Source organism: Hemiscyllium ocellatum, chromosome 10 (assembly GCF_020745735.1).
Source record: "Hemiscyllium ocellatum isolate sHemOce1 chromosome 10, sHemOce1.pat.X.cur, whole genome shotgun sequence".
Classification (NCBI taxonomy): domain Eukaryota; kingdom Metazoa; phylum Chordata; class Chondrichthyes; order Orectolobiformes; family Hemiscylliidae; genus Hemiscyllium; species Hemiscyllium ocellatum.
This window is the reverse complement of record NC_083410.1, coordinates 17,442,472-17,461,462: the sequence shown is the minus strand read 5'-3', so window position 1 is coordinate 17,461,462 and position 18,991 is coordinate 17,442,472. Positions and strand designations below refer to the sequence as shown.

The 18,991-nt window shown below is 39.4% G+C and overlaps 1 protein-coding gene across 4 annotated transcripts in view; it reads right to left on the bottom strand.

Annotated features, from left to right (window-relative positions):
• The window catches only part of akt3a (v-akt murine thymoma viral oncogene homolog 3a), a 417,879-nt gene that overhangs the window by 239,086 nt on the left and 159,802 nt on the right, over positions 1 to 18,991 (bottom strand). The window contains exon 2 of one of the 4 annotated variants that reach the window (XM_060831298.1): positions 1,337 to 1,396. The exons of the other annotated variants lie outside the window; for them this stretch is intronic. The gene's annotated coding sequence lies outside the window, so the exon portion shown is untranslated. The remainder of the gene's footprint in view (positions 1 to 1,336; positions 1,397 to 18,991) is intronic. 4 annotated transcript variants of the gene reach the window in all.

Here is an 18,991-nt window from a genome sequence, read left to right as displayed (position 1 = left end):
CCACAGGTTTGAGAAACATTCACTGCTTCATTGCTCAGTCCAGTTAAAAAAGAAATCTTATGAGCTAAGCACCTAACAATATCTAGATGAAGCTTATGAGATTAAATGATTCCTGGCGATTGATTTGGTAGAATATTCATGGTACCTATTCTCTTAAATGCATATTGTTGAGTAACATTATATTGATTTCTTAGCACTCATGTGGCACTAGGGTAATGTCCCTTCTTCTGAGCCAGGAGACCAGGGTTCAAGTCCTACCTCCTCTGCAGGTGTGTCATAACATTTCTGAACTGGCTGAATAGAAAATACCTGTACTGGTTTCTTGATATCTGGCGAGACTGATCTGAATTTTAACTTTACCTGGCACATACTTTTAGGGACGAGACTGTGGTGCTGGAAAAGCACAGCCGGTCAGGCAGCATGTGAGAAGCAGGAGAATCGACGTTTCAGGCAAAAGCCCTTCATAAAAACATCGATTCTCCTGCTCCTCAGATGTTACCTGACCGGTTGTGCTTTTCTAGCACCACACACTCAACTCTGATCTCCAGCATCTGCAGTCCACACTTTCTCCTACACACTTTTAGGGTCATTGGCTGTGGATGAACAAATGGCTGTCAATTGAATCCCTACTGATAGATAGATGTCTTGAAGCAAAGTGATAGGCAACTGAAAATAGCCAATCACAGTTTACTCAGATTAACACAAGGCAGTTAATATTAGTCCCTATTTTCTGTAGTCTGTCACAGTTATCCAGAATAACCCAAAGCAGATAATACAAGCCTCTTCATACTTACAGTACCAAAAGGTTTGAATTGACAAAGCACTATGAGCATAGTAAACTGTTCCAAAGCATATCAACGGAACATTATCTATTAAAATTTCACTCCAAAACACAAAACAAAATCAAATGACCTTCAAACAGACCAAATTTAAACTCCATTGTGAAGATGGAGAGGTCAAGAAAATAGGAGGGTAACTCCTGGTGCTTAGAGTCCAAGCAGATGCAGATATTACTGCAATGGCAGAACAACTAAAACTGGGCAACGGAAGAGGTTGGAAATTGCTTGTAAATAATTAAAGAGCTGAAGGCGGTTACACAGTAGGGCAAAGATGAGATTATTGGAGGAAATTTAAAACAATGATGACCATTTTAAATTTGAGTTGCTGGACTGGAAATCAATATCAGTCAGCAAACAGTGGGGCGATGGACAAACAGAACATGGCATGATTTAGGATACAGGCAAAGTTTTGGATTAGTTTAAATTTATATAGGGTAGGTGACCACCAAGACAGGAGTCAGCCTTTGTCACATTTAGTACTGTGAATTGATGGTTACCTGTACATCCTCAGCTTTTCCCATTGGGAAGGGGTCAGGTGCATCATGGTCAGTAGAACCCTGCAAGGAATGATCAATTTATTAAGTGTTTGGAATCTTATTTGAATCTACTATTTTGCTAGTGTTATGCTAGTGTGTTTAGCTTGGCAAGTTTTTCTGGAGCTAGAATAGTTTAAGAAACAAAAGGTAAACAATTTTCAAGTTCACCTGCAAAAACAGACTGCAAAATGCATTAGAATGATTGATTAGGGATGCATCAACAAAGTTTATTCTGTACTTTCCTGTAACTGTAGATCCAGTATCCCTAAATACAAAAATCAGACCTCTTCTTCATAAATAAATGAATGAAGTTCCTCTGACATTGCTTGTCGGGAGCCAATCAATAGATTTCTATGTACATACAAGCAACATTATGAAAAGCTAAGAGACATTGTTTGTGCCATATAACAGAAAATATATCAAGTTCACTCAGTGACTGAAACTAAGGATATCACAGCGTATTTTTATTGTAGGAGTGTTTGAGATATTTCCTGGCTCTAACTCTTGGAATCATGAGCATTGTGTGGAAAATTTAATACAATCCCTACCACTGGTTTAAAGTCGAAAGCCCAAACATACGAATAAGGAACAAGAGTAGGCCATTCAGTCCCTGTAGCCTGCTCTGCCATTTAAAAGATCATAGCTCATCTGACTGTAACCTCAAATCTACACTATTATCAATATTCTTTCACACCTTTGCTTAAAAAGAATCTTTCCACTATAGATATAATAAAGGCAAGATAGCACAGATCTGCAAATCTGAAAACAACCACAGAAAATGCTTCATTCTGAAGAATTCATACCAGGCTTGAAACATTAATTCTGAAACATTTCTCCCCTGGAGATGCGACAGACCAGAGTTTCTCCAAGAATGTATCCACTAGTTTCTTAAAAATACTCAAGGACTGTGCTTCCTTCACCTTTTCAGATAGAGTTCCTAAGACCTGTGACCCTCCAAGGGAAAAAGAGTCTCAACTCTATTTTAAAACAGCCGATCCCTGGTTCTGAATTCTATGAGGCACATCCTTTCCACATCCAACTTGTTAAGACACCACACATTTCAATTAAGTCGCCTCTTACTCTTCCAAACTCTACTGGAGATAAGCTTAGCCTGTCCAACATTGCCTCATAAGAAAACTAGCACATTCCTGGGAATAGTCTGGTAAACCTTCTCTGAACTGCTTATAGTGCATTCTTTAAGTAAGGTGAACAGTACTGAACACAGTAGGTGTGGTCTCAACAAAGCACTGTGTAACGGAAGCATAATCGTCCTACTTTTTGAACTCAGTTCCCCTCTCAACAGATTATAATATTCTATTGTCTTTCCTTATTATTTGCTGTACCTCCATACTTACCTTTTGTGTTACTCATGCCTTAAATAATAATTTCATGTCTTAACCCCTCATTTGCTTCTGAAGCTTCAATTAAAAGAAAAACAGTGAGGAAGATACCCCAAGTTGCAAGTAGGCAAGATAACAAAAGGCTGGATTCAAATTACATATTGGGTGCTGGAGAAACTGAATTAATATTACTATTGGGATATTGATGCAACAAGTAGGAGCATTGAGAAGGTTACAATTGATGGTGACACGGTTCTGGAAAAGTCAAATGACGTGGCTACATTTAAGGAGGACAGCAGAAGCAGTGTCTAGGAAGAGTGAAAATATTTTTTCCAGCAGTAACTGAGAAACCTGTAAGATTTTAAATAAATATTATTGGGCATTTTTAAAATATATACATATAGCTTCCCAGGAGAAGTCTTTCAACCACAATGCATCCTTATGATGATGGAAATTGTACTCTTGCAGACAAATATTGAATGAACAACAAAGAATCCAGCTGATGTGATGGAAGTACAATGATTGGAAATGTAAGGAAGTTACAATTTCAAGATAATAAATTAAGCGTACTACATTTAATTTTGTGGAAGAAATTCAGCAGTGAACAGCAATATGGAAGAATAGATCTCTTAGCACCACCTTAACTATGGGCATTCCTTCTTGGGAAAAAATGACAAGTTATTAAAAATAAGACTTAGGTCTGAATCATAACATTAAACAACTGAATCAAATAAAACTGTCAATAAGAGGTCTATTCATGAGAAAGAGGAAATTAATTTATGTAAAGAACACTGGACTAAGGTTTGTGTCCTACAAAGTGGTCAGAAGAACCAGAAAAGGAATCCTGTCCTTGTAAAATTTCATGGCAAAATGGAGCTCTCCTTCAATTTGGCACAAAGACTCTTCTGAAAATAACAGGTCTAGAAAATCGATTGCCAAAAAGTAGGTAATTGTGTCCTCATTTAGGTTCGTAGAATTTCCTTTAATTCAGTCACAATAAAGAGTTTAAAAAACAGGAACATGCCCCAGACTGTCAGTGCAATTGTTTTAAGTAGAAATTTGTCTGATCCTTCTAAAAAAGAATCTGATGGGATAGTTAATACCTCCTTAAATTGACAGAATCTCCAATTAGCAGTGTTTAGGTTTTCCTTTCTGATGAAAGATTCTCAAAAACAGCACTGGAAGCATAGGAGACAATTCAAAGGTTTTTTTCTATTTTCCTCATTGAACTCATATCAAACCTAGGGTCCGAGCCTAAATCAATGAAAATGTTGCAAGTAATCTTGCCTGACGCACCTGAAATAGAACTGGCAGATGAAACATCAATTTAATACCTTTTCTCCATGAAGATCATCAGAAGTACAAGATAAGATTCAATGTAAAATCATTTAAACTTTTCTTTGCAGAATGCTTATCAGAATCCCAAACAAACTTTAGGCCTCACCCCAATTCCTTTTTTAAATCATCAGATGCTACAGAAATCATCACCTCCATCGTTGATGAGTGACCATGCTGGTAGTCATTTTCAACTCTCATTCAGACTAAAAAGTCAACAAATAGCATGTTGAGATTTCACAGTTTAAATAGTCATAGCATTGTTTGACCATATACTGGCAGAAAATTAATACATCGGGGCAGATTCACTGTTCAGGAAAATGAAAGCACAGAAGATAAATCTTAAAGTCTATACCAACACTAAAGGCTTATTTTGCACGAGTTCAGACTAGAATAGTACAGGATCTGTTTTGAGAAGTTTGCCTCCAAATTAATTTGCATATCACCAAATACAAAATCTGCCACAAACCAGCACAATCAAGCAGCATTTCATAAAGTCATTTTGTTTTAAAAAGATATCTTGATGACTGTGTGAATTATGCTTAAAGGACAACAGTGCAACATGAGTAAAAACATCAGGACAATCAATCTGCGACACAATGTGGAGCAATAGTGAGTACAGAAATACTTCAATATTAGAATAATTGTTGAGACAATTCCACAATGATTGAAAATAATCATTTCTACCAGAGTACATACAGAAAGAAGTTTTTCTAAATTAGAAAACTAATTTTGCTACCAACTCCAAAGTAAAACAGAAATTACAAACAATTCTAGAATCTTACAAGATCTTTAAAATTACTATTTGCAGACATTTAGTGTTCAAAATCATATTTCAGTTTCAAAAACAAAGTTCTACTGACTACAATAAGTCAAAAAGAAGTATCAACAGCTTTTACAGAGGATAAGGTGGAGTAGTCAGTCAGAACAGTGTCACTTTACCTCTGGGATCAAGGTATAAATGTAGTAAATGGGAGGTGGGCATTTAGTTCAAAAATGAACAGATTTTAAATGCAGTATGATAAAAGGCAACAGCCTTAGTTCTAAATTACTCATATATGCAAAATGTTGACCCCTGCCTATAAAGTAATCCCAACTTCAAACTGCTGATTTATATGCAGCAACATATATCTGCCACAGAATACTACTGAACCACGATATGAAATAAGAAAACCATTTATCGTATTTAGAATAATCTAAACACAAATCTGAAACTAGCTAAATAGCGATTTTTGAAAAGATTTGTAGTTCAGGACGATGCTAAGTATGTAAGTTAACTCGCTGTGCTTGAATGTTTGTTTTCACACGTTTTGTCATCATACTAGGTAACATCAGCGAGTGCCTCCGGTGAAGCACTGGTGGTATGTCCTACCTCTGTATTTATAGGTCTTGGTTTCTTAACGCGGGTGATGTCATTTTCAGTTTTTTTTTCAAGGGACAGTAGATAGGATCTAAATTATGTGTTTATTGATGGAGTTCTGGTCAGAATGCCATGCCTCTAAGCATTCTCGTGTCTTTGTTTCACCTGTACAAGGGTGTGTGTTGTCCCTCTGTCTGTACGTATAGAAACTAGTGATAGTGGGTCGTGACTTTTGGTGGCCAGTTGGTGTACATGTATCCTGGTGGCAAGTTTCCTGCTAGTTTGTCCAGTGTGGTTTTTTTTATTCTTCTTGCATGGTATCTTGTAAATGACGTTACTTTTTCTGGTGGTATTTAATCGATCCTTTAGGTTCATTAGACACTGTTTAAGTGTGTTGGAAGGTTTGTGGGTTACTATGGTGCCAAGGTGTCTGAGTAGTCTGGATGTCATTTCTGATAAGTCTTTGATGTAAGATAACGTGGTCATAGTTTTTGGTTGCATTGTATCTGCTTGTTTGGGTTTGTTTCTGAGGAATCGGCAGATTGAGATTATTGGGTACCCATTTTTCTTGGGAACATTGCACAGATATTCTTGTTTTGCTTTTTGTAGTTCTTGGATGCTGCTGGGTGATGTAGCTTGTTGAAATAATGCCTTGATGATAAACACAATCTGCCAATTCCTCAGAAACAAACCCAAATAAGCGGATACAACACAACCAAAAACTATAGTTACATTATCTTACATCAAAGACATATCAGAAATGCCTTCCAGACTACTCAGACCCCTCAGCATCATGGTATCCCACAAATTTACCAACACATTTAAGCAGCGACTAATTAACCTCAAAGATCCATTGCATATCACCAGCAAAACTAACATCATTGACAGGATTCTATGCAAGAACTGTTAAAACAAACTAGCAGGAAACTTGCCACCAGGAAACATGAACACCAACTGGCCACCAAATTCTTCAAAGTAATTACAAACTGCCAAGTCTATTTCTACCTTGAACTAAACTCTCATTCCCAACATTTGTTTGTTTAACATACTGTATCCAAAAATTTGGAGAAAGTCCAGGACAATTTAATTTAATCTGTAGTGAAATATGAAATTCTCATTTGTTGGTTTTCTCTTTGAACATCTGATGCACATACTCATTTCCAAATTATTTTCAATACATTATTTTATCTTTAAAGAATTCTAAAACAGTAGCACTCAGAGCAGCACAACAACACACTCAGTTGTGAGTCACATTGTAATCAAGTCCTACTGTAGGCCAAAAGTCATATACATCTATCAGTGACTTTAAAACATGCTACACAAGTTCTTAGCTAAGATGTTTTGAAATGCCATCACTGTTATAAAGGAGTAGCCAATTTGCACAAAGCAAAGTAATAATTTCCAGATAATGTGTTCAAAGATGTTGGTCTAAGGGATGGAATGGAGTGGCCAACTGTCAGCCTGGACTTTGCATCCAAATGTGTGGATCAAAATGTGATCCCGCAATTTCCTAAATTAGAGGGAATGAGGACAAAGAGCTCTAAAGAGAATATAGTAGATAAATGGGATGAAAAGCTCAGATGTGGTTTGGAACTAGGAAACACTTCTGTCACCAATGCAGCTTTGGTAAGGGATTCTGATAATGCATCTTTTGGGCAGGTTCAGTATGTCAACAAACTCATCCAAAACTGTTGTACATTAGTGTTACGTAGAGGGGAACCTCAGTTCATTATCATACCTGTAGGGAAAGTTTGTTCATTTAAAACATATGTTCAACACTAAACAGCTGTGAGATTGAGTAGGCATTTATTTTAAGCAAAATGCAAACTATGCTTAGCAAAAAGAAATGTATCATACCCGTTTAAAACTCAAATTAAATCAGAGATCACTATACATTTTTCCTGTCTTGACAACAATAAATCTATAATATTTCTGCAAGTTTCAGTACTGCATTAAGATTTTAGACTAAATGGCAGAACCAGCAAACACTGGAAAATATATGTAAAAACAAAAACATACAGGTTTTCCAGGCATTTAAAGTCAGGGTTGCTGTGACTATTAGAAGATTTAAGAGGTATATTTTGTCCAGTCTTTTGAGAGAGGTTTTAAGACAGAGGCCAATCCAATAAAGTAAACAGCTTGTGAAGCCTTGGGTTGTTTTTTGAAGTTGGAACAATAGAAGCAGCCTAAATATGTGGGCTCAAGCTCCCCCAGAGCCAGGATGTTTAGCTTTAGTTTTTCCGAAGCAGTTGTTGCTGATGGCTTGAAGCTGGGTTTGGAAGCTGCCAAGTCTATTTCTACTCATTGTTACTCTGAGTTTTCTCTTGGTATTTTCCTTCTGGATTGGAGAATTGCATGTGAGACAATCTATTTTACTAAACTTACGTTTGACAAGGGGATATTTGTGGGATATTACTATATTGGAACAGTTACTGTTTGCAACTAAATAGTCTATTATCCTGTTAAGTTTTCCAATAGAATTAAGTTATTCCAATTGCTTCTGTCTTTTGTTGTATCTTAACTATACTGTATGAATAGAGTGCTTTGATTGAAATCTGGTAGCTTGGCCAATCAAATTGCATCCGAAATGCAATGTCTGGCACTGACATCCAAAACTGGAGTTTTGATTGTCAGACTTTCCTTAGCAGGAAGTCGGAAAACATTACTTTTCAAGATGAAATATATTTTTATGCAACTAAATTCCTGCACTGGAAAATAAATTAATTTTAATTTCATTATCATTTCAGAAATGCCACAACATGGACGTTGTCTGGTGTCATCCTTTTGAGTGCCACTTCTTCCTTGCTGACTCCTCAAGAGTCTGCTTAGTGGAGCTATGCTGGATAAGGTCAACAGGTCTGGCAGCATCTGTGGGAAGACAGCAAAGTTAATATTTTGAAGTAGGTGACTCTTCATCAGAACTGAGTCACCGGATTCAAAGTGTTAACTCTGCACAGACACAATGGACCAAATTACCTCCTCCTTTTCTGTAAATTTTAGTGATTTATTGTGAAGCATACAGCAATTTTCTCAGTAAGTGAAGAGCTACATAATTCAAGTACTATTCGCCCAAATGGAATCCACTGACATTCAAACAATCCCAAGCTGAGTTCCAGAGACAATTTTTATCCATCAAGACTACACACTTTTTTTTCATATTAATCTTATTTGCTTCCATTCTTTGAAAAATTAATGACTAAAATTTTTATCAACAACTTTGATATTCTGGTCTCCTTCCTATTGGAAAGATGTTGTGAAACTTGAAAGGGTTCAAAAAAGATTTACAAGGATGTTGCCAGGGTTGGAGGATCTGAGCTAGAGAGAGAGGCTGAACAGGCTGAGGCGGTTTTCCCTGGAGTGTCGGATCTGAGGGGTGACCTTATACAGGTTTACAAAATTATGAGGGGCATGGATAGGATAAATAGATAAAGTCTTTTCCCTGGGGTCGGGAAGTCCAGAACTAGAGGGCGTAGGCTTAGGGTGAGAGGGGAAAGATAAAAGAGACAACTTTTTCACGCAGAGGGTGGTACATGTATGGAATGAGCTGCTAGAGGATGTGGTGGAGGCTGGTACAATTGCAACATTTAAGAGGCATTTGGATGGGTATATGAATAGGAAGGGTTTGGAGGGATATAGGCCGGGTGCTGGCAGGTGGGACTAGTTTGGGTTGAGATATCTGGTCGGCATGGACGGGTTGGACCGAAGGGTATATTTCCATGCTGTACATCTCTATGACTCTATAGCCTCAGGTACCCTACAAAACCCCAAAGCTTATATGTGTCATTACAATAAAAGAAGCAAATATTCATCATCTAAAGCTCTGAATCCCTACAGTTGCCCAACATTCTGCACACAGTCTTCAAAATTTTCATCCTCAGCTTCAAACTCCTCTGTAGCTTTGCTCCATCCTAACTAGAGTCATACAATATAGAAATGAGCCCTTTGGCACAACTCATCCAAGCCAATCAGGATTCCTATACTGAACCAGTCCCATTTGCCTGAGTTTGGCCCATATCTTTCTAAGCCTTTCCTATCCATGGATCCACTCAAATCTCATTTCAATATTGTAACTGTACTGGTCTCTACTACTTCCCCTGGCAGCTCATTCCACATATACATTACCCTTTGTGTGAAAAGATTGTCCTTCAAGTCCCTTTTAAATCTTTGCCCTCTCATCTTACGTCTATGTCCTCTAGTTTGGACTCCCCTACCCTGGAGAAAAGACTTTGGCTATTCACCTAACAGAGGTCCATAAAATCATGAAGGGCAGAGATAAGATCACCTGTGAGCCTCCTACACCACTGGGATAAAAGACCCAGCCTCTGGGGTGGCATGGTGACTCAGTAGTTAGCACTGCTGCCTCACAGCACCAGGGTCCCAGGTTCAATTCTAGCCTCGGGTGACTATCTGTATGGAGTTTGCACATTCTCCTCGTATCTGCGTGGGTTTCCTCCAGGTGCTCCCAAAATCCAAAGATGTACGGGTCAGGTGAATTGGCCACGCTAAATTGCTCATAGTGTTAGGTGCATTAGTCAGACGGAAATGGGTCAGGGTGGGTTACTCTTTGGAGGGCCAGTGTGAACTGGTTGGGCTGAAGGCCTGTTTCCACACTGTAGGGAATCTAGTCTAATCTAATCCTCTCCTTATAACTCAAACCTTCCATTCTCTGTTTTGACTTTTTAACATGTTTTTTGCGCCTTTCCAATTTAATAACATCTTTCCTGTAGCAGGACGACCAGAATTGTACACAGTCCTCCAAATCTGGCCTTACTAAGGTCTCAGACCAGAGAGTGGTGCGGGGAGGACAGTCCCAGACCGGAGGCCAGCACAGGGCAGCAAGTGCTGGAGCCGAGTCCAGGGCCACAAGCTGGCATCAGGAGGCAAATCATGGGGTGGGAAGACCCAGACCACAGGCCATTGCAGGGAGGCGAGTCTTGGACTAGTGGGTATCACAGGGAGGGGAGGACCTTGTGGATTTGAGGCAAGGCCTCAAGCTTTGAAGCCCAGCATAGTCTGGACACGTGGCCTGGTGCGGTTTAGAAGTGAGGTGCTGGCATGGTCTGAAGTGAAAAAAAAACTGTAAATCGAGTACTTTTTTTCTTTTTATTTTTATGCTGGACTTTTATTTATTGTTCTTTCAATTTTGTAACAAATACTTAAGTATCTTGTACCAACATAGCCCTATAAGCAGCAACATTGCACACTTTTCACTGCACTCATTCGAGTGCACATGACAATAAAGCTAATTCATTCATTCATCTTGTATCGCTGTAACATGATGCCCCAACTCTGTACTCAATCCTCTGACTGATGAAGATAAGTGTGCCAAATGCTTTCTTCACCACCCTATTTACCTATGACACCACTTTCATGGAACTATGCACATGCACCCCTAGGTCTCTTTGTTCGGTAACACTTCCCAGGTCCTACCATTAACTGTATAAGCCCTGACCTGGTCTACCTTGCCTAATTGCAACACCATGCATTTATTTGAATTAAGTTCTATTTGCCATTCCTGGACCCACTGGTCCAACTGATCAAATACAAATTGTATTCTAAGTTAACTTTTTAGATTAGATTACTTACAGTGTGGAAACAGGCCCCTTGGCCCAACAAGTCCACACCGACCCGCCGAAGCGCAACCTACCCATACCCCTACATTAACCCCTTACCTAACACTACGGGCAATTTAGCATGGCCAATTCACCTGGCCCGCACATCTTTGGACTGTGGGAGGAAACCGGAGCACCCGGAGGAAACCCACGCAGACACGGGAGAACGTGCAAACTCCACACAGTCAGTCGCCTGAGTCGGGAATTGAACCCAGGTCTCAGGCGCTGTGAGGCAGCAGTGCTAACCACTGTGCCACCGTGCCGCCCACTCTACAATCTTTGCAATCTACTATACCACAAACTTTGGTGTCAGCCACAAACTTACTAGACATGCCCTCTATATTCTCATAAAAAATATTTATATAAATAACAAACAACAGTGGACCCAGCAGCAATCCTTGCTGCTTACCCTGGTCACAGGCCTCCAGTTTGAAAGACCTCTACCAGCATCCTCTGTCTCCCACCTTGAAGCCAATTTTGTATCCAATCGGCTAGCTCTCCATTGATCCAACGTGATCTAACCTTACCAATCAGTCTACTATGTGGAACGTTATTGAAGGCCTTGCTAAAGTTCATGCAGACGTCTACCACTCTACTTTCATCTATCTCCTTGGTGATTTCTTCAAAAGACACTAATCAAATTTGAGAGACATGATTTCCCATGACAAAGCCATGCCGACTATCCCTTATCAGTCCTTGCCTTTCCAAATGCATATAGATGCTTTCTCTCAGAATCCCTTCCAAGAACTTTATCCACCACTGACATTAGGCTCACCAGTCTGCAGTTCATCGGCTTTTCCTTGCCGTAATAACGTCACAACATTAGCCACGCTCCAGTCTTCTGGCACTTCACCCGTGGCTATCAATGATACATATCTCTCTGCTAGGGGCCCTGCAGTTTCTTCTTTAGCTTCTCACATTGTCCTGGGATCAGGTCCAGGGGACTTATTCACCTTTATGAGTTTTAAGCACCGTTTTTGTAATGCGGACTCTTTTCAAGACATTACTATTTACTTGCACAATTTCCCTAGCTCTCATATCTTTCTCCACAGTAAATACTGACAAGAAATATTCATTTAGGATCTCACTCATCTTCTATGGTTCCACACATAGATGAAACATTGATCTTTAAGCGGCCCTTTTTTCTCCCTAGTTACCCTTTTGGCCTTAACATACTTGTGGAATCTCTTCGCATTCCCGCTTTAGCTTATCTGAAAGCTGTCTCATGTCCCCTTCTTGCCCTCCTCATTTCCCTCTATGTGGGCTCCTACCACCCCTATACTACTCAAGGATTTCACTTGATCACATATGTTAGCTCTCCACACTTTCCTCCAATCACCGGGTAATTTCAATTTCCATTGCTGGCACTGCTTTCACCCATAACATCGTCATTAAGAATTCAAAGAGGCATTAACTCGTACAACACCAAAGTATGCATCTAATTCATTACGCTATTTGAAAGAGCTATCTAATTATACTCAATCCTCCACTCTTTGCTATTAGCTCTGCAAATGTTTTCCCATTGGTTGTTTTGCAAATTATTTCAAATCTGTGTCCTCGATTACTAATTTTACTTATTATTCTCAATTTTGAACAGACTAGTTAAACCTCAAAGAAAGATTCCATAGGTCCAATTGAGGCATTCCAGAGAGAATGCGATGATTATTTAAATATAGTCCATGTGCAGGGATGCAAAGGAAAAGCAAGAGAATGACACTAAACCAAATGTTCAGAGAGTGAGTGATCGGTTGAATGGTCTTTTTCTGCACTTTAACAATTCCACAATTTGTGAAAATAATTCCAGCTTCTCCGAAGTCCATCATTCTGATTCCATTCTAATAAATATCAATTATGCACACTCTGACTCCTGACATCATTCCCAAGTGAGGTATCCAGAATAAGCACAATGCCAGCTGCAACTAACGTGTGATTTATACAGGTTCAGAACACCTTCATTGTTTTTTTTAATTCTATGTTTAATTTATAAAGTCTAGGACCTCAAATTTTTCAATTCCTCCAACTAACAACAAAGGTTTATGAGAACCCCATCTCTGTTCTTGCATACCTTTTAAGATACTATTTGATTTATATCTCATTTTTTGTTCCAAAATAAATTACTTCAAGTTTCTCTGCTCTACATTTAACGTACCATTGGCCTGCTCACTTTACAATCTGCATCCTTCTGAAGTCTATTAAATACCACCCTCTTCTCCAATAAACTATTAAGTTACATTTCATTTGTGCCCTCAGTTCCAATCTTAAAACACTTACTTCAGCTAAACATGCTGCACAATAGTTAACATTTCTGATTGATGGGCTGTGGGCTGCCTTTTGGACAAGCCTAATCTAAACCTTATGCAGCCCAATACCAAAGTTCCATACACAAGTAGAATTGGAAGATTCTGCAAGGAGATTTTTTTTAACTTCCTCTGTGGGGTGTGGACATTGCTGACTGGCCAGGGTTTATTGCCCATCCCTAGTTACCCTTGAAACGGTGGTGGTGAGCTGTCTTCTTGAACTGTTGCAATCCACCTACTGCGGGTGGACCCACAACACCATTAGGGAGGGAATTCCAGGATTTGACCAAACAACATTGAAGGACCAGCGATATACCTCCAAGTCAAGATGGTGAGTGGCTTGGAGGAGAACTTGTAGGTAGTGGTGTCAATGGATTGAAATTGTGGAATTAATGGCATTGCGGATGTACCTACACCAAAAAACCAAAGTGATTCAAGGCAGCAGCTCACCACTACCTTCTTATTAAATTGTTCTATAGATCCCCCAGTAGTTGTAGAGTCATAGAATCATAGAGTCATGCAGCACAGTCCATGCTGAATATAATCCCAAACTAAACTAGTTCTACCTGCCTGCTCCTGGGTCATATCCCTCCAAACCTTTCCTATTCATGTATCTACCCAAATGCCTTCTAAACATTGTAACTGTACCTGCATCCACGACTTCCTCAAAAAGTTCATTCCACTCGCAAACCATCCTCCATGTAAAAAATTTGCCTCTCACCTTCAAAATGTGCCCCTTGACTTGAAATTCCTCATCTTAGGGAAAAGACAACTACTATCAACTCTACCTATATCTCTCATTATTTTATAAACTTCTCTCAGGTCACTTCTCAACCTCTTATGCTCCAGTGAACAATGTCCCTACCGATCTAGCCTTGCTTTATAACTCAAACCTTCCAAATCGGCCAACATCCTGGTAAATTTCTTCTGAACCCTCTCCAGCTTGATAATATCCTTCCTATAACTGGATGATGTCAGGCCAACTGGTCTATAGTTCCCTGGCTTTTCCTTAGTATCTTTCTTAAATAGTGGCACCATATTAGCCAACTTCCAGTCTTCTGGCACCTCATGTTTGGCTATCGATGAAACAAATACCTCAGCCAGGGGCCAAGCAATCACGTCCCTACCTTCCCACAAAGTTCTACAGTACACCTAATAAGATCCCAGAGATTTATCCACCTTTGTGCATTTTAAGACATCCAGCACCACCACCTCTTCTAGGGATTTACTCAATCCCTGCTTCCAAATTTCCAGCAGTCTGTTTACCTGCGAATATCAGCCCCCATCAACTTTTGAAAGTTCTTGCCTGATACCATCAAAATTAGCCTTACTGCAATTAAAAGCTTTAACTTTTATGGAAGGCTTATCCTTTTCCATAATCATTTCAAAACCACTAGAATTATGATTGCTAGACCTAAAGTATTCCCCCATTTTCACTTCAGTCACCTGCCTTGCCTTAAGAAGCTCTCTTCCTCCCTCTACAAGGATTTCAGTGAGTCTCTCTCTCACTGCACCCCCCCCAGGTCATCTCCTCTGCACAGAAACTCTTCAGCGCATCTCCATCGCCGCTCCCCCAAGTCCCTCCTCCCTACCTTTTATCTTAGCCTGCTTGGCACACTCTCCTCATTCCTGATGAAGGGCTTATGCCCGAAAGGTCGAATTTCCTATTCCTTGGATGCTGCCTAACCTGCTGTGCTTTAACCAGCAACACATTTTCAGCTGCCTTGCCTTATTGCCCAAAAGAAAATCTAGTTTTGCTCGTTCTCTTGTAGGAGCATTCATATTCTGATAGAGAAAGTTTTCTTTTGTCATTTATATAATTGATTTGGATGTGAACACAGGGAGGCATGGTTACTAAGTTTGCAGATGACCGCAAACTGGACATGTGTGGACAGCGAACAAGATTACCTCACTGTATAAGATCTTGATCAGATGGGCCAATGAGTGGTGGATAGAATTTAATTGAGATGAATGTGAGGTCATAGAGTCATAGAGATATACAGCACAGAAGCAAACCCATCGGTCCAACCCGTCCATGCTGACCAGATATCCCAACACAGTCCAGTCCCACCTGCCAGGAGCCGGCCCATATCCCTCCAAACCCTTCCTGTTCATCTATCCATCCAAATGCCATTTAAATGTTGCAATTGTACTTGCCTCCACCACATCCTCTGGCAACTCATTCCATACATGTACCACTCTCTGTGTGAAAAAGTTGCCCTTTAGGCCTTATTTATATCTTTTCCTTCTCACCCTAAACCTATGCCGTCTAGTTCTGGACTCCCTCACATAAGGGAAAACACTTTGCCTATTTATCCTATCCATGCCCCTCATAATTTTGTAAACCTCTATAAGGTCACCCCTCAGCCTCCAACGCTCCAGGGTAAACAGCCCCAACCTGTTCAGCCTCTCCTTGTAGCTCAAATCCTCCAACCCTGGCCACACCCTTGTAAATCTTTTCTGAACCCTTTCAAGTTTCACAACATCTTTCCCATAGGAAGGAGACCAGAAATGCACGCAATATTCCAACAGTGGCCTAACCAATGTCCTGTAAGGCTGCAACATGACCTCCCAACTCCTGTACTCAATACTCTGACCAATAAAGGAAAGCATGCCAAACGCCTTCTTCACTATCCTATCTACCTGCGACTCCACTTTTAAGGAGCTGCTTTTTGGAAAGGCAAATCAGAGCAGGACTTATACACTTACTGGAAATGTCCTGGGGAGCATCGCTGAACAGAGACCTTGGAGTGCAGGTTCATAGCTCCTTGAAAGTGGGGTCACAGGTAGTTAGGATAGTGAAGAAGGCTTGCCTATATTAATCAGGACATTGTGTATAGAAGTTGGGAGGCCATACTGTGGTTGTATAGGACATTGGTTAGGCTACTTAGAGTCATAGTCATAAGAGGTGTACAATTCTGGTCTCCCTACTATGGGAAGGATGTTGTGAAACCTGAAAGGGTTCAGAAAAGATTTACAAGGATCTTGCCTGGATTGGAGGATATGAGTTATAGGGCCAGGATGGATTGGCTGGGGCTATTTCCTGGGGTACACCTGCTCAGGTTTTGGGGATTATCCACTTTTATGCATTTTAAGACATCCAGCACCACCTCCTTGGTAAATAGCAACATGTTAAAAAATGTCCATGTTATGTTCCCAAGTCCTCTAGCTTCCATATCCTTCTCCACAGAAAGAATTGATGCAAAATACTCATTTAGTATCTCTCCCATCTCTTGCGATTTCACACATAGAGAATGGAAAATAGTTGTGTGGTGAAATTCTTACTGTGACTGAGAAAAATCCCTGGAGTTCAGACACACAGTCAAAAGGACATTTGCAAGTCAAATAGGAAGTATGGATTTCTTACATTGGGTCACAGAATTCAAAACAAGGTGGTAATAAATAATCTGCTAGAAATTGATTAGGTCAAAGTACGGTACTGTTCATGTTATGGAAAGTTGGAATGGGTGATTATCTAAATGTGAGCTGGACGGCATTATACATTATACTCAGAGTTAACAGGCAGCAATAGCATGGGAGGCAAAAGGAATTTTATTGGAAAGGAATTGGGGTCTAACAGTAGGTAAGTATGATTACAATTGCACAGGGACTTGTGCCAACACCTAGCGTATTATGTACATCTTTGATTTCTTTATTTAAGGGGAAATATACTTGCACTAGGGGGTGCTAGGGAATGAAGGGATAGTTTTATGAGGAACATTAGAGCATGTTGCGCTTACACTCATTGGAATTTAGAAGAACGAGCATTGATCTAATTGTAGCAAAAGATTCTGAGGGGGCTTGACAGGATAGATGCTCAGAAGATATTTGTCCTAATGGGGGATTCTAGAATGATGGAGCAGTTTCATAAGGGTTTTGTATTTGAAGAGGAATTTCTTATGAGAATCACCAGTCTTTAGAATTATCTATATCGGAAAGAAGTGGAAGTGGGATCACTGAACATATTTATAGCTGAGTTCAAGAAATATTTTGTTCCACAAGAGGATAAAGCATTATTTTAGAGGATGGGTGCAGCAAAATTGAAATAAGGGCACAATTAGAACAGTTTTGATCTTAAATTGAATGGTTGAGCAGGTGAAGGGGCCAAATGGCATATTATTGCTTCTGACCTGCCAATTATATGAGGACTGATCTTCTGTTTCAACTTCACTTTCTTTTCTGCCTCTCACATCCCTGGATTCCAAGATATCAATAAACTAACATGAACACTTACCTCTAATCTTTCCAAGCTCCTTAAAACCAATCTTTTCTGCCCTCATCATTAACACAGCTTAGTGACATATTACTTAATAATGTTCTGGCGAAGCACTTCGGAATGACCTCCTCCTTCAAGAATTCTATATAAACACAAGGTGGAGTTGGAGGAGGAGGATCAGGGAGCTGCAATGGGAGAGGAACTCCCAGAGATTCTTTTAGAGACACGAGGAAAACTTCTTCAAGGCAGGCATCCTTGCAAGAGACAAACAAGTGTACAGACCATTTCAGATTAATGATCTGTCTGTGCGAAAATTTTCTCTGCTGTTCAAATCTTATGTCAGTGACCCTAGGACGTCAATTCAGTCTGGGTGGGTTACTCTTTGGAGGGTCGGTATGGACTTGTTGGGCCGAAGGACCTGTTTCTACACTGTAGGGAATCTAATCTAATCGTAACAGTAGCAAATAAAACCTCAGCAGATAACTAGCATTAACCAGTTATATGAAGTTTTAGCCTGACCTAGCCCTTCCATTATGTTATACAAACTGAATCTTTTGCATAAGAGAGTTTGATAATCTATTCAGAAGACTTACTGGAGTGAGTGTTCATTGTTTACAGTAACAGAACATATTTTAGTTGAGGTCAAGCTCAATTTCCACTTTCTTTTGTCTGTTAATGATAGCAGCTGCTCATACATAATTAAATTATCTATACCAACCTTTTCCCTCTTTAACAAATCACATCACAAAAATGTGGGACTTACTCTGACTGTTCCCACAATGGGTAGAAATACACTTTATTTGGCAAATTAACTGATTTTAAAAGAGGACAGAAAAATAATCATCAGTCTAATCGATTCACAAACACAAATGAAACACAGATTTTCTATTTTCTTTAATAACTAAGATAAAATACCAGAGAATTAATCTCACAACTGTTATTCTACATTCAGTTCAGAAGTGGCAAACCATAAAAACACTGTACTGTAAATGTCAGATTTTACTCTTGGTAATATATAGATTGGATCACTGAAAAACACTTCAGTAAAATAGCCTCTTATGTAAGCAGCAATGTCAAAGAATACTTTCTAATTCAATGAAGCAGAGGCATATTGAAAGGTCAAACTAAGATTATGCAAGCTGTGGATTAAAATCTAAATTCAGATGTGCACACTGATAACATACAAGGACATATTTTTATGTGGAACACTGTTTATACAAAATATAAAGTTATCATGTTGCCAAGCATCTCATCTCCAGATATTTTAACAAGTGCACTTCCTTGCCATTACGTGACGAGATAAATTCTTGATAAGTTTAAGAAAGCATGGCATTGGATCAAAGCTATTATGCAAATTGAAAGGATCTTACCAAAATGATATGTTTTAATTTAACAACATTATAGAATAGGTGTTCTTGTCCAGGTACAATGCAGATGAAAATAACAAATTAGATAT